We start from the raw sequence: 12,823 nt of genomic DNA on the forward strand, positions 1-12,823 counted from the left end.
AGGATACATATGTCATAACATAGGATCCGATATGTGTTTTCGTGCAAGACCACGTCTGGGACGTTGGCATCGACTTATGATTTACGTGTAAGACCATGTCTGGGATGTTGCTATCGTATTTGATTTCGTATAAGACCCTGTCTGGGACAGTGGCATTGATATTTGATTACATGTAAGACCACGTTTGGGACGTTGGCATTGTATGAGCTTTCCGAACTTTCCGTGTATCCTTATGATTATGAATTGTTCAACAGGTATTTCGAGAATTGAATGATTATATCTGATGTGTATTTGATTCAGGTACGTTTGAAATGTATACTATGTTTGAGAATAAAAGGTAAGTATATGTACAAGTGATGATATATGTTATAAGTATGAGAAAATATGCTGTATGTGTAAATGAATTGGGAATATGTTAAACGTATATGAACTATGTGGTTTGAGATAGTATTTGGCCATGAAATATATGTAATTTGATGATGCTTTCATGTTTTGAATGTTAAGTTTATTTGTACATGGCTTACTAAGCTTTTGAAAGCTTACTTTGTGTGTTTTTCAACTGTTTTATAGATATCAAAGCTATTGGGAGCTCGGGGATCATCGAGGATCATCACTACATTATCGAACTATATTTTGGTACTTTTTGAAAATTTATATGTTAAAGTATGGCATGTATAGGCTAGAAGTGTGTGAATATGTTTGGTAATGTATATATTTAGCCATGTGATTTGGCTTATTTTGGTTGTGTATATGAATGTGTTTTTTTTAAATGAATTATGTGATGTAATTATGCTAATATGATATGTTCTTGAATGGCCAAGAGAATAGGTCATTTTGGGTAAGTTGTGGTAAGTTTTTATTTTGGAGTTTGGTAAGTTTTGACATGAGATTGAATGAAGTAAATTTAAGATTGTGGATCATATGTTTTGGCATGATTTTTGGCTGATGATTTGGTATGATTTGGAATTGTGAATAAGCATGAATTTGGTTGGTAATTGTATGAAATTATTGGTCAATGTATTGGTTGTGAAATGGTTGAAATTTGTTGTGCATTTGGTGCCTATTTGATGATTGTAGGGAGGACCCTCAATAGGTGGCAAATTGGCCTTGCATATGGCCTATTTTTATCCACATGGGCAGAGACACGAGCATGTGTCTCAACCGTGTTGCTCGAGGGCCATTTTGAAATGAGCTTGAGAAGACCACACAGTCACAGACACGGGTGTGTGCTAGGCCGTGTGGCCAAGTCAGTTTCGACCACAGGCTAGACACACGGGCGTGTAGTCAGCAGTGTAGCCAAGTTAGTAGCCTCCCTAATTTTCACACGACCTGGCACACGGGCGTGTCTTGTGGTCGTGTGGACTAGTCAGTATGTATGCCCTGTTTTTGACACGGCCAAGACACACGGGCGTGTCTAAAGCCATGTGAGGCACACGACCTGTTCACATGGGCGTGTGACCTGTACAACTTTGAAAATTGTTTAAGTTTCGAAAATTTCTGTATGAACTCAATTTAGTCTCGACCCCTTTCTAAAGCATGTTTAAGGTCTCGTTGACCTATGTAAGGGACTCTGTAATGATTTACGATTATGTGTGAATGATGTTTGTGAATTATTCGTAAAATGTTTCGATGTGTCCGATAACGCCTTTAATCCTAGTCTAGCGACGGATACAGGTTAGGGGTGTTACAACCCTAACGCACACCGTGCGCGCCAACTGCCCAGCAGCCTACTCCTTGTCACTGCACCTACCCGTATGTCTAGCTTCAACAGCCTTCGCACCAGCTCGTGCGCCTAACAACTCACCAAGCCTGGTCGACACACCTGCTTGCTGCCCACTCTCTCGCATCCGTGCGGCACACGCATGCCCTGCTGCTCGCGCAAGGATCCATACATTGCAGTTGCCTCCATCATGCCAAGCCACGCCTAGTGCACTGCTGCTCCCTAGCGTGTCACTGTCACCTTGCTACTCGCTCTTGCCTCGTTGCTACTCGCTCTTGCCTATCGCACCACACCATCAAAACACCCTACAACCATTCTTAAACCAACCTCTTTTACTTTATATTTATTTTCTTTGAGTTCTTAGCTTCTATAAAAAGGTGGTAAGTCAGTTTTTTCTCCTAAGTTTCAATTTTACTTAATTTTAATTTTTTATTTTTTTAAATTATTGAATTATTAATATTTTATACTAGTTAGATTTTTGAGAAAATATTTATTCTATCTTATGATCAGGTTAATCATGCCTCGCAAAAAGAACTCGTGCCTTTACTCAAATTAATGAATCACAAAATAAATTTCACTATGAAGAAGCCCAAGCGAGATACGAAAGCATTTTCAAGAATCAACAGATGTACCAAAAAAAAAGGTTTTACGCTAAAAGAAAACAACTATATTGATTTCATGGCGCACATTCGACAGATTGTTGAAGCTCTCAATTGGGAGTTATTTTGTGAGAAAAGACCTAGTGTAGATGAGGAGTTAGTTCGTGAATTTTAAGTGAATTTGACCTCAAGCAAATTGACGGAAGTTCTGTTCATAGAATCAAGGTACCAATAACCTCAAACGCCATTAATGAATTCTTTGAAATACCTGATTTCAAAGACGAAGAATATTCTTCCTTGATGAGCAATATTGAGTCTGAAAATCTACAAGAAATTCTCGAGGAACTTACAGTTCCAAGTTTTAAGTGGACCGTGTCAAAGCAAGGAATTCACACTTGTCGTAGAGAATATTTGACACCACTAGCGAAGGTATGGTTCTATTTCATTTGATTCGGCCTTATGCCTATTTCACATAGGACTACAATTTCATTAGAGTGAATGGCCTTATTATACTCGATTTTAACTAAAAAGACCATTGATGTTGGAAAAATCATCCTGAGAGAAATGCGAAATTCTGCCGCTAGACGTTCTGGCCCAGCTTACTTTCCCTTTACGATAACAATTTTGTGTTTGAAAGCTAAAATTCTTGCAAATTTAAAGAAGACAGGTTATAGCCAGGGCAGAATCACAGATTGGGACCTCTACCAAATAACTAGAGACTCTGTTCTGCAGCAACGAGTTGAAGAAAGCGAAGATCCAGAAGAAGAAGATGAAGAAGATCCCATAGAGATCAAACCAATGCAGTCAGCTGAAATCCCTGATAAAGGTAGAATCAATGGAACTAATAATCGAACTTGACGTCGCAACTTCAATGTTCAGGACTCAATCACCTCGCCCAGATCATCGAGATGAGCTGTCAAAGTTGATGGACATAATGCAACATATGCAGTGGCAGCAATAAGCTTACTAAGATATTCAAAAATAAGGGATGACGCAATGAGAAGTGCTCTTACGAAAATATACAATGACCCGTTTATTTTTGTGCCTGAGTTTCCAGATTTCATATTTGAAGCATGGAGTCCACTATCGAAGAGGGAGCGAAGCGATTCATGCAAAAACAAAGACAATGGAGCAAAAGATGAGTCAAATTCGAAGGGATCTGTAAATAAATAAAAAGGAGGGATATTGACTTTATTTTTTTTTTCTTAGGTTATTTAATAGGATTAGGTTTTATTAGGAATTTTTATTTTCGCATACTAAAACAAGAGGTGGAAATCATAAATAAAAAAGAACAAGTTGGAAAGTACAAAATGTGGCAAAAAATATATACATGTCTAGGATTGGATCTAGAACGAGCTTGGTACTTAAGCAGTGCAGACAAATTTACTCATCTCCTCTTTTCTAGAATCCTACCTGGTGAATAGTGTCATTCACTTTTAACAATGAGGACATTGTTCATCTTAAGTGGGGCGTTCGAAAAATTGAAATTATTTCCACTCAGAATAAATTTTTCTTTCAGTTATGATTAGTTTATATTTTGTTCAAAAATTTGAAATTTTGTTAAGTATGCTAAACTTCAGTATGAATAAAGTTTGATTATTTCAATAATTGTTACGTTAACTGAAATATGACATAAATGTATTTTTAACAAAGCATGCAAATCATACCATAAAATATTTAGTTACTTAGGAAAGTTAGGCATGCATGAAAGTTTAAGTCTTTAGAATTGACTTAGTAGTTTCTTGAGGCGAAATACTAGAAAGCATGGAATATTGAAAATGATATAGGCAACTTTTTTTTTTGGACCGTTTAAGCCTTTCAAGCCAACCTTGATGACTTTTTATCCCTTGAAACCCAACTTTGAGACTATATGGCCTAATTTTATTCGAACCCTTGCAATATTTAGTCATCACCTTTCTCTTAATTATCTCTTAATTGTCTCAAACACTAGAATCAGTACTATTCAAAATGATATTTGAAACTAAGTTTGGGGTAGTTGAAAAGAAATATCAAATGCTCAAAAAAATTGTAGTAGATACAACAAAATGCTTGTGAAAACAAATAAAATAAAATAAAGAGAAAAGCACATGTACTTGAAAGAAAATAGATTTACAAAAGAGCATGTGAAAGCAAAACAAGTTGGTGTATTAAAGATAATGTAACAACCAGTTTTTGGGTCAAATCAGAATAGTTGTTTTGAAACCACAAATCCGAAGTAGAAATATTTAATTTATTATTTCTTTAAGGTCTACAACATGATAGAATAATTGTGTGAAAATTTCGTTAAGAAATTTTATTGATTGAGTGCTTAATTTGACTAGAAGGACTAAATTGCAATAAGTGAAAATTTTGAGTTCTATAAGTTAAAGGTAGTAAACTGTTATGAATTTTTAATTGGGTGTCCTTAAATGGCAATTAGACCATTATACTTTAAGGTGCACAAAAATGGGCATGGAGTAAGTGAATTTAAAAAGTTTAAGTGAAGGGTAATTTGGTAATTTGGTAAATAAAGACAGATTAACTAAATAAAAGATGTTCATCTTCATCAATTTAGTCCCCCTAGCTAAAATTTGGAGGAGAAGACATAGTTAGGGTTTGGCCAACTTTCAAGCTCGATTGTAAGTCCATTCTTGTCCCGTTTTTAATGATTTCTATATTTTAGAGATCGTGGTAACTCAATCTAACTATTTCAAGGACTAATTTGAAAGAAAGTTAAAGTCTAAAATTTTATCCATGTTGGATGTGCTTGTATTTTGATGTTTGATGATAGAAAATGCATGTTTATTGTTGGATAAACAACATTTGTAAAGTGATTTGCGATAAAAAGTCAAATAGGGACTTATTTGTAAAAGGTTATAAAATGTGTAGAAAAGTGTGAATAAATGAAAAATGTGGGCTGTTATGTGTACAAGTAATATTCAGCTAGGCTTGGGTTGAGAAGAAATTGAAAGAAATTCATTTTACTAGCCTAGGGACTAAATCATAAAATGTTAAAATGTTAGGGGCAAAATTGTAATTTTTCCATAATGTGATTTTGGACTGAATTGAATAGCTTGATGATTAAATAATTTAAATGTGGTATTATAGATAAAGAAAAATGAAGTTCGGGTGTAGATCGGGGGAAAAACAAAGTAATTGACGAATAGATCCTTTTCGCCTTTTTTTGTAACCGAGGTAAGTTTGTATGTAAATAAGCTTTATTATAATTGTATTTTAAATGATTTAATTTTGGATAAATTGTGAAAACAACTCTATGGACACGTTTGATGACGTTTTGGCAAGCGAGAAATTCCAATCGAACCATAAGAATAGATCAAGATACAAGTGACATGTCACTAAGGTATTATGTTATGTGATCCGGGTGCTGGTCCTAAACATCCTACCGGTGGCTGAGTATATTGACATATGTTGCGGTTACTTGACAGATTGTGTAAGCAACACCATGTAGCTATGTCTTGTCTAACAACTCGTGTGAGCAGGCCCCTTGATGGCTCAAGAGCGAGCATATATGTGTTATGAGATAGAGGTAGCAATGGCTACTTATGTGACACCTTATGTGCAAGGTTTCCCGAGTATCTGATATTATTATTTCGAGTGGTTCATGGGGTATGTCAAAGATAAGAATAAGTATGATACCATTACGAGTTGGTACAGGTATGTGCATAAAACTTATGATTATTAAATTCACGAAATGTTGAATTCAAGGTAAGTTTGTGATAGGATGAATTATGGTTATGAGACTATGGTAAATTACATTGCCTTATATTATATTATATTACTTGAATGTTAAATATGTGGCAAGATTTGCTAATTTCTTCATACGAGCTTACTAAGCTATATAGCTTACTTCGTTTTACTTTTCATATTTTATAGTGTCACCAAGCTAGCTCGGGTTGGATATTGTCAAAGATCGCATCACACTATCAAATTGTCATTTTGAGTATCGATGATCTTAAACATTTTGAGTATATGGCATGTATAGGGACTTGGTCATTTTGTTATATGTGTCATCATGATTTTGGCCAAATGTATCGGTTTGTAATTGTCAAAGGCTTAATTTGGTATTTGACCATGTAAATGGGCTCATTTTGGTTAAATTGATTGTATGTAACACCCTATACCCTTAACCCACACCGGAGTGAAATACGATGCATTACTTAACTCGATCTCATGCCTATGGGCCCTAAATCAACCATTGAAAACTATTTGGGATCAACCTGGGTCCTTAAACCATCTATAGAAAATTTGACTTTGAAACAGGGCACACGCCCGTGTAGAAGGGCAACACGCCCATGTGGCCATTCCAACATGGTCGTGTTGATGGCCCATGTGGCTCACACGGCCTCGGTAATATAGGGACACGCCCGTGTCCTCCACCTGTGAGGAATTAATTCTAAATGCACACCTATAGGGGTTTTCACATGGACTGGCACGCCCGTGTGCCTGGCCCATGTCCTTCACACGGCCATGACACGCCCGTGTCCTCGTCCGTGTGAAAAAACATGGACATTCTGTTTCTGACGTCAGCATCCCCAAAATATCACACAGCCAATGCACATGCCCATGTGCTAGGCCATGTCCATCACACAGCTGAGACACACGACCGTGTCTCTGCTCGTGTGTTTACTATCATGCATACTGACTTGAAATTTTTACGTGCAGGGGACACACAGCTAGACCACACGCCTATGGGGCAGACCGTGCGTCACACACAGTCTAGACACACGCCCGTGTGTCTACCCGTGTGGACAATATAAGGCTATTTACCAAGCCTATTTGCCACCCTTACTTACGCAACCTACATAATAGCAACCACAATCAAGATAAGACTATCCCATGCAACAAAATCAGCCACAATAAACAACATTCCATTTGTGCATTTTACTCATCTATGAAAATAACATATTTGCATATAAATCAAAATGAATATTAGCCATCATTCAAGGCTTAATACAAAATGAAGGGTTCCCAACCTAAGCCAACACATTTGGCCAGTTTTCAATGACACAAAAATAGCAAATTCTAAGCCCCATACATGCCATATTCAAAAATATAAATCAAACTATACCGAAATCTTCGATTGATAGTGTGGTCGATATCTGACTTCTGTTGATCCTTGAGCTAGATAGGCGGCACAATAAGAAAATGGAAAAGGAGGGGGAGTAAGCATAAAGCTTATTAAGTTACACATAAATAAATATACAACATATCTTTACCATTCATCATCAAGTATCATAATACACAAGTGGCATAAGCAAAACTTACACATCAATATTCATTACACCTCATATAGCATATATTGAGCTTACATTTCATACATACCACATAGGTACCTGTACCACTCACAACACGATTATACTTTCCTAGTTAACTTTAAATCATACTTTCACCGTTGAACCATTTGGAACATTATCGGATACTCATTTAGCCTCCAATATGGGGTCAGACATCGACGCCATGTCCCAGACATGGTCTTACACTGACACATCTCGTAGCTGATGCATGCCCCAAACATGTCTTGCACTAGCACTCGTCTCAATGCCGATGCCATGTCCCGGACATGGTCTTATACTGGCTCTCATTATGTGGCCGATGCATGTCCCAGACATGTCTTACACTAGCTCACACAAGTGACCCAAATGTCATGGCATGAATATCCAATTTATTTCCTGAGGTTCATTCGGGAATTCTATTATCTCTATTCTCATCATATTATCTCATTTCCAAAATCAAGCAATTCATGTTATAATAATTCAAATACAATTCAAAACATACATAAGCAATATAATTGTATTATTTACATACAACTTACCTCGGATTACAAAATATGGCGACTAGTCGATTTAGTCAATTTGCTTGGCTTTCCCCCTGTCTGGGTTTGGGTTCGGTATTTCTTGATCTATAATAGAAAAATGCACTTATTTAGCCACTTTATCAATCTAGGCACTCTACAATTTATAATTGGGCAAGATGAACAATTTGCCACAAGACTTGTGCAAAATGACCATTTTACCCTTAAGCTCGAAAATCAATTTTTATCGAATTTCTTCATATCTTAAGCCTAGCTGAACCCTTTTTATTCTTATAGCAACTCCAAATTCTCACTTTTTCACATATTTAACATCTAATTTACAACTTGTGCAAAATGGTCATTTTAGGTGTTTTCATGCTAACACATTTCACAAAAGTTGGTTATAAGACACCCAAGACTCATTTTCTTCCACAAAAAAATCAGCAACATTACCAATCCTTTCATGGCAAAACCATAAACTCTTATTCATTTCAAAAAATAGTACCTTCATTTGAAAGCTTATGCTCCCAGGGTTTTCAAAGTACAAAAATATTCAAGAAAAGACATAAAAATCACTTACTTGGAAAAGGAATGAGTTGCTAAAATTTTTGAAGCTCAAACCCTTAACAATGGCTGAAAATCAATGGTAAAGAAGAAATAATGAAAGAAAAAGATGATAGCTAGGCTCAGGGCATTATTATATCATACATTATGTCATCAACTTACCTAATGTTGACTTTTCAACATTTTTATCTCCCATGGCCGGCCAAGCTATAACAATAGGGTCTAATTTCCTTTTAAAGACCTCCAATTTTTATTCTCTAGCTATTTGACACTTTTAGCTATCAATTTAGGACTTTTGCATTTTATGTAATTTAGTCCTTTCTCGTAATTGGACTTGCAAACGTCAAAACTAACTCACCAAATTTTTCATACACTTATATAAACATGCAATGAATCCAAAATAGTAATTATAAAATAATTTATTTAAATCTAGATTTGTGGTCTCGGGACCACTATTTTGACTAGGCCCTAAACCGGGCTATTACATTGTAAGCTCATATATTATGTGCCAATGCCCCTTTTTTGTGATGTGGTTTATATTGATTTGCTAAATGTTGATTGTGGCTTAATGACTTGTTGTAAAATGGATGAGGTTGATTCATTGGTATGTTGGAGCATCTTGAATAGTTAATGCAAGTTGAAAGTAGTCTTAGTGGTGTTTTGAATGTGAAATTGGGATGTTTGGTTTGGCATAATGGAATGTCATGAGCATGATAGATGATGGTATTGCATTGATATGTGTTGGCCATGATTGTAGATGATTTGGTTGCCTAAGTATACCATGATTTATGCCATTGAATTTGTGTATGTGTGTGTGTAAATGAGGGTGGCAAATGGCATGGTAAATAGCATTTATTTTGCTCACACGGGTAGACACACGGGAGTGTGTCTAGGCCGTGGATGACACTCGGCCTGTCCCATAGGCATGTGTTTTAGTCATGTGTCCCCTGCTTCTAAATTTTGAGAAACAGAATGCTCAGAAATAAGCATACGGGTAGAGACACGGGTGTGTGTCTCAGCCATGTGAGGGACACGACCCCAGACATGGGCGTGTGTCCTGCCCGTGTGAAGTCTGCACCTATTTTATGAAAATTAATTAATGACACAGCCTAGCACACGAGTGTATGGCTTGGCTGTGTGACTTCAATTTGTTCATGCCTTGCAAAACAGAGAGTTACACAGGTTAAGGACACGAGCGTGTGTGACTACACGGCCTGCCCACTCGGCGTGTTCCAAACCACATAGGCGTGTGACCCCTGTACATGGTAAAAATCTTCTAAGTTTTGTAAAAATTTCCTAAGTTCTCGATTTAGTCCTGGACTACTTCTAGCGCATGTTTAGGGCCTTGTAGGCTCGTATTAGGGACTTTATGACTGAAAGCAAATGGTTTTAATTTGATTGAAATTTATGACTAAAAATTGTATGATTATGTGCGATGTAAGTTCGGTAATGCCTCGTAACCCTTTTATGGCGTTGAATACGGGTGAGGGGTGTTACAGGTAATTATTCTAAAGGTCCAATTAAATCTGAGTTTAGGGTTTTTTAGTCTAAATTTATCTATCTTTTACCTACCCTTATCCTAGCCACGTTATAACCTTTTTAAAGACCTATTGATTCAAGTTTCTATGTTACCTACATTAGAGAAGAGAAATTGCTATGTTCAACATATGAAGGCATAAGTTAAGCTTAATGATTGCAGCTTAATCTTGAATAAGGGAATAAAATTAAATTGGTAGGCATTTAACATGTCTTTATTTGGAAGCATTTAGTTTATTTTTTCTATCATAAGAATAATTGAGATTAATTTGAATGATATGTATACTGAAGTAGCGTAAATCTCAAAATTCTTGTTCTTAAGCATAAGTATACTAAAATCATAATTTTGGGAAGAATGTTGTTCTAAAAGAATATTTCAAAAGTGTTTCCAAGAAATTATTTTCAAATTTGTGCATTACTCAGAACGAGCAATGAATTAAGTTTGGGGGTGTGAAAACACGAAATATACACACTTATTCATGCCCTTTTTAACTTAAATTCATGCAGTTTTGATAAAATTCTTTTTGAAAAATATATAATAATTATAAAATAATTAAATTGATCTCAAATTATGAACATGTTGAATTTTAATTAATTTTATATGAAATTTCGATTCATTTTGGTTATTTTCAACAGATTTGCACAAAAGGCAAAAAACGGCTCGGCAAACACTACTAGAAGCGCAAAATTGAGAAGCAATTTTGAAGCATCAAGGCAAAAGAATTTTTCAGCCTAAAAAGGTCTAAATTATGTGTATTAATTCATAATATAATTAATTTTACTTTTACTTTTAACCCAATTTAATTTGGGTAAAATAATTTATTATTAATTAATTATGAAAAGGTGCCCAGTTAAGCTCAACTGAGAAAATTGATCCAACCGAGCACTGGGCAGGCCAAAACCATCCCACATGCTGATTATTTGTCTTGCAAAATGGCCATTGAAGACTCCTTCAATTTGCATTCAAACCCTTCCACTATTCATGCCTTTCAAGATTTGCCCCTACTTAAAAATAGCATGTTTGAAATCTTTGAACATGCCACATGTGTGGCCGGCCATGGGGGGAGTCTTTGGCGGCTGATTTTGGCTATTTTTAGCAGCCTTCTCAACCTATAAATACCCTCTTGGAAGCTCACTTCAAACACATCTCAAACCCATTCATTTCTTCACTTCTCTCTCACTTTTCTCTCTTCTTTCCCTTTCATTGTTCTTCATTTTCTTCCCCTATTCCTTTGTCGATTTCATCTCTTGGAAAAGAGTCATTCAACCAACATTTGGAGCAGCATTCAAATGTTAGTGGAAGCCTTGGTTCAACAAAAACAAGAGGAGAAGGAGGAGCAGAGCAAACTAGTCAAGCCTTAGAGAAACACAAGATTTGATTCTTGTTCCTTATCCTTTTAATTTTATTGTTGTTGTTATGAACATATCTATGAATATTTGTGATGTTGGTATGCTTAATTTAATTAATATGGCTTAAATTTAATTAGTGTTAGGTTGATTGCATTTTGTCTACTTGAGTTATTAAAATTGTGTTTGTATTGTTTTAGGTCTCGGTAAGATGTTTGATTAAGTAAAACCATGACTAAGTTATTCTTACATTACAATTGTAAGGTAACTAATGAATTAATTATTTAAACAGATTAAAATTGTAATTAGTTGACATAATACTTAATCAGTGCATGTTTAATCATCTAAGGTAGCTGGGGGTTAAATTAACAACGATATCTAACAATACATTAGCCTTGCATAACTTGTAAGATTATTGTGATTAAACTGTTTCAAGGTAGAAATACATTGCTACCTCACGTAATCTTTTATGTGCTTATGAGATTGAATTAATTGTTTGAATTGGCATAGAGATATGTACAAGAGATTATTTTCATTTCATAAGTATGTACGTGCATTAACACATTTGCTTATTAAAATTTGTTTAATCGGTTGAATTGACATAGAGTATAATAAATGGATTTTGGTAGGTAAGTATGTTCATAAGTTAGCAAATTACCAAGTTGTCGTGAATTTATTTGTAACAACATGAACATGAGTTTAGTAATTCTAAGTTAAGAAATGTAATTAATCTAGCACGATTATGTCATCTTGATTAAAATCATCTTTTGAAATCGTGCATTGTAACTTTTATTTTATTTTTATTTATTTTACTTAGTTAAAATCCTATTTTTTTAATCACCTAATATTTTTCTTCACTAAAGTGTTTTTAAAATTGCATTCATAAATAATTCTTTTCACAGTCCCTGTAGGTACAATAACTCGACATTTACTTGTCACTTTATTACTTATTGCGATTGTGTACACTTGCACATTTCCATTGTTCCACTTCCCAACCAAGTGGTCCATCCCTCAAGAAACTAACTGTCTCTAGTGGTAAGTATTTAATTCTAAAATTACCATAGAGCAGTACAATCAATTGAAATTAGGTCGTACTCTGGAGCTGGAAAAGCTTTTAATAGCTAGGAACATATTTCAATACCGTTTAGACAAGCAAAGCCCTAATGGTTGTCGAGTAGCTGACCTGATGTTCGGTGCGGATACCAGAAGAGTAATATCCACCAAAGAAGCATGGCCTTATGTGGCCAATAATAACTTAGCCTTGGT

This window comes from Gossypium arboreum, chromosome 12 (assembly GCF_025698485.1).
Source record: "Gossypium arboreum isolate Shixiya-1 chromosome 12, ASM2569848v2, whole genome shotgun sequence".
NCBI lineage: Eukaryota > Viridiplantae > Streptophyta > Magnoliopsida > Malvales > Malvaceae > Gossypium > Gossypium arboreum.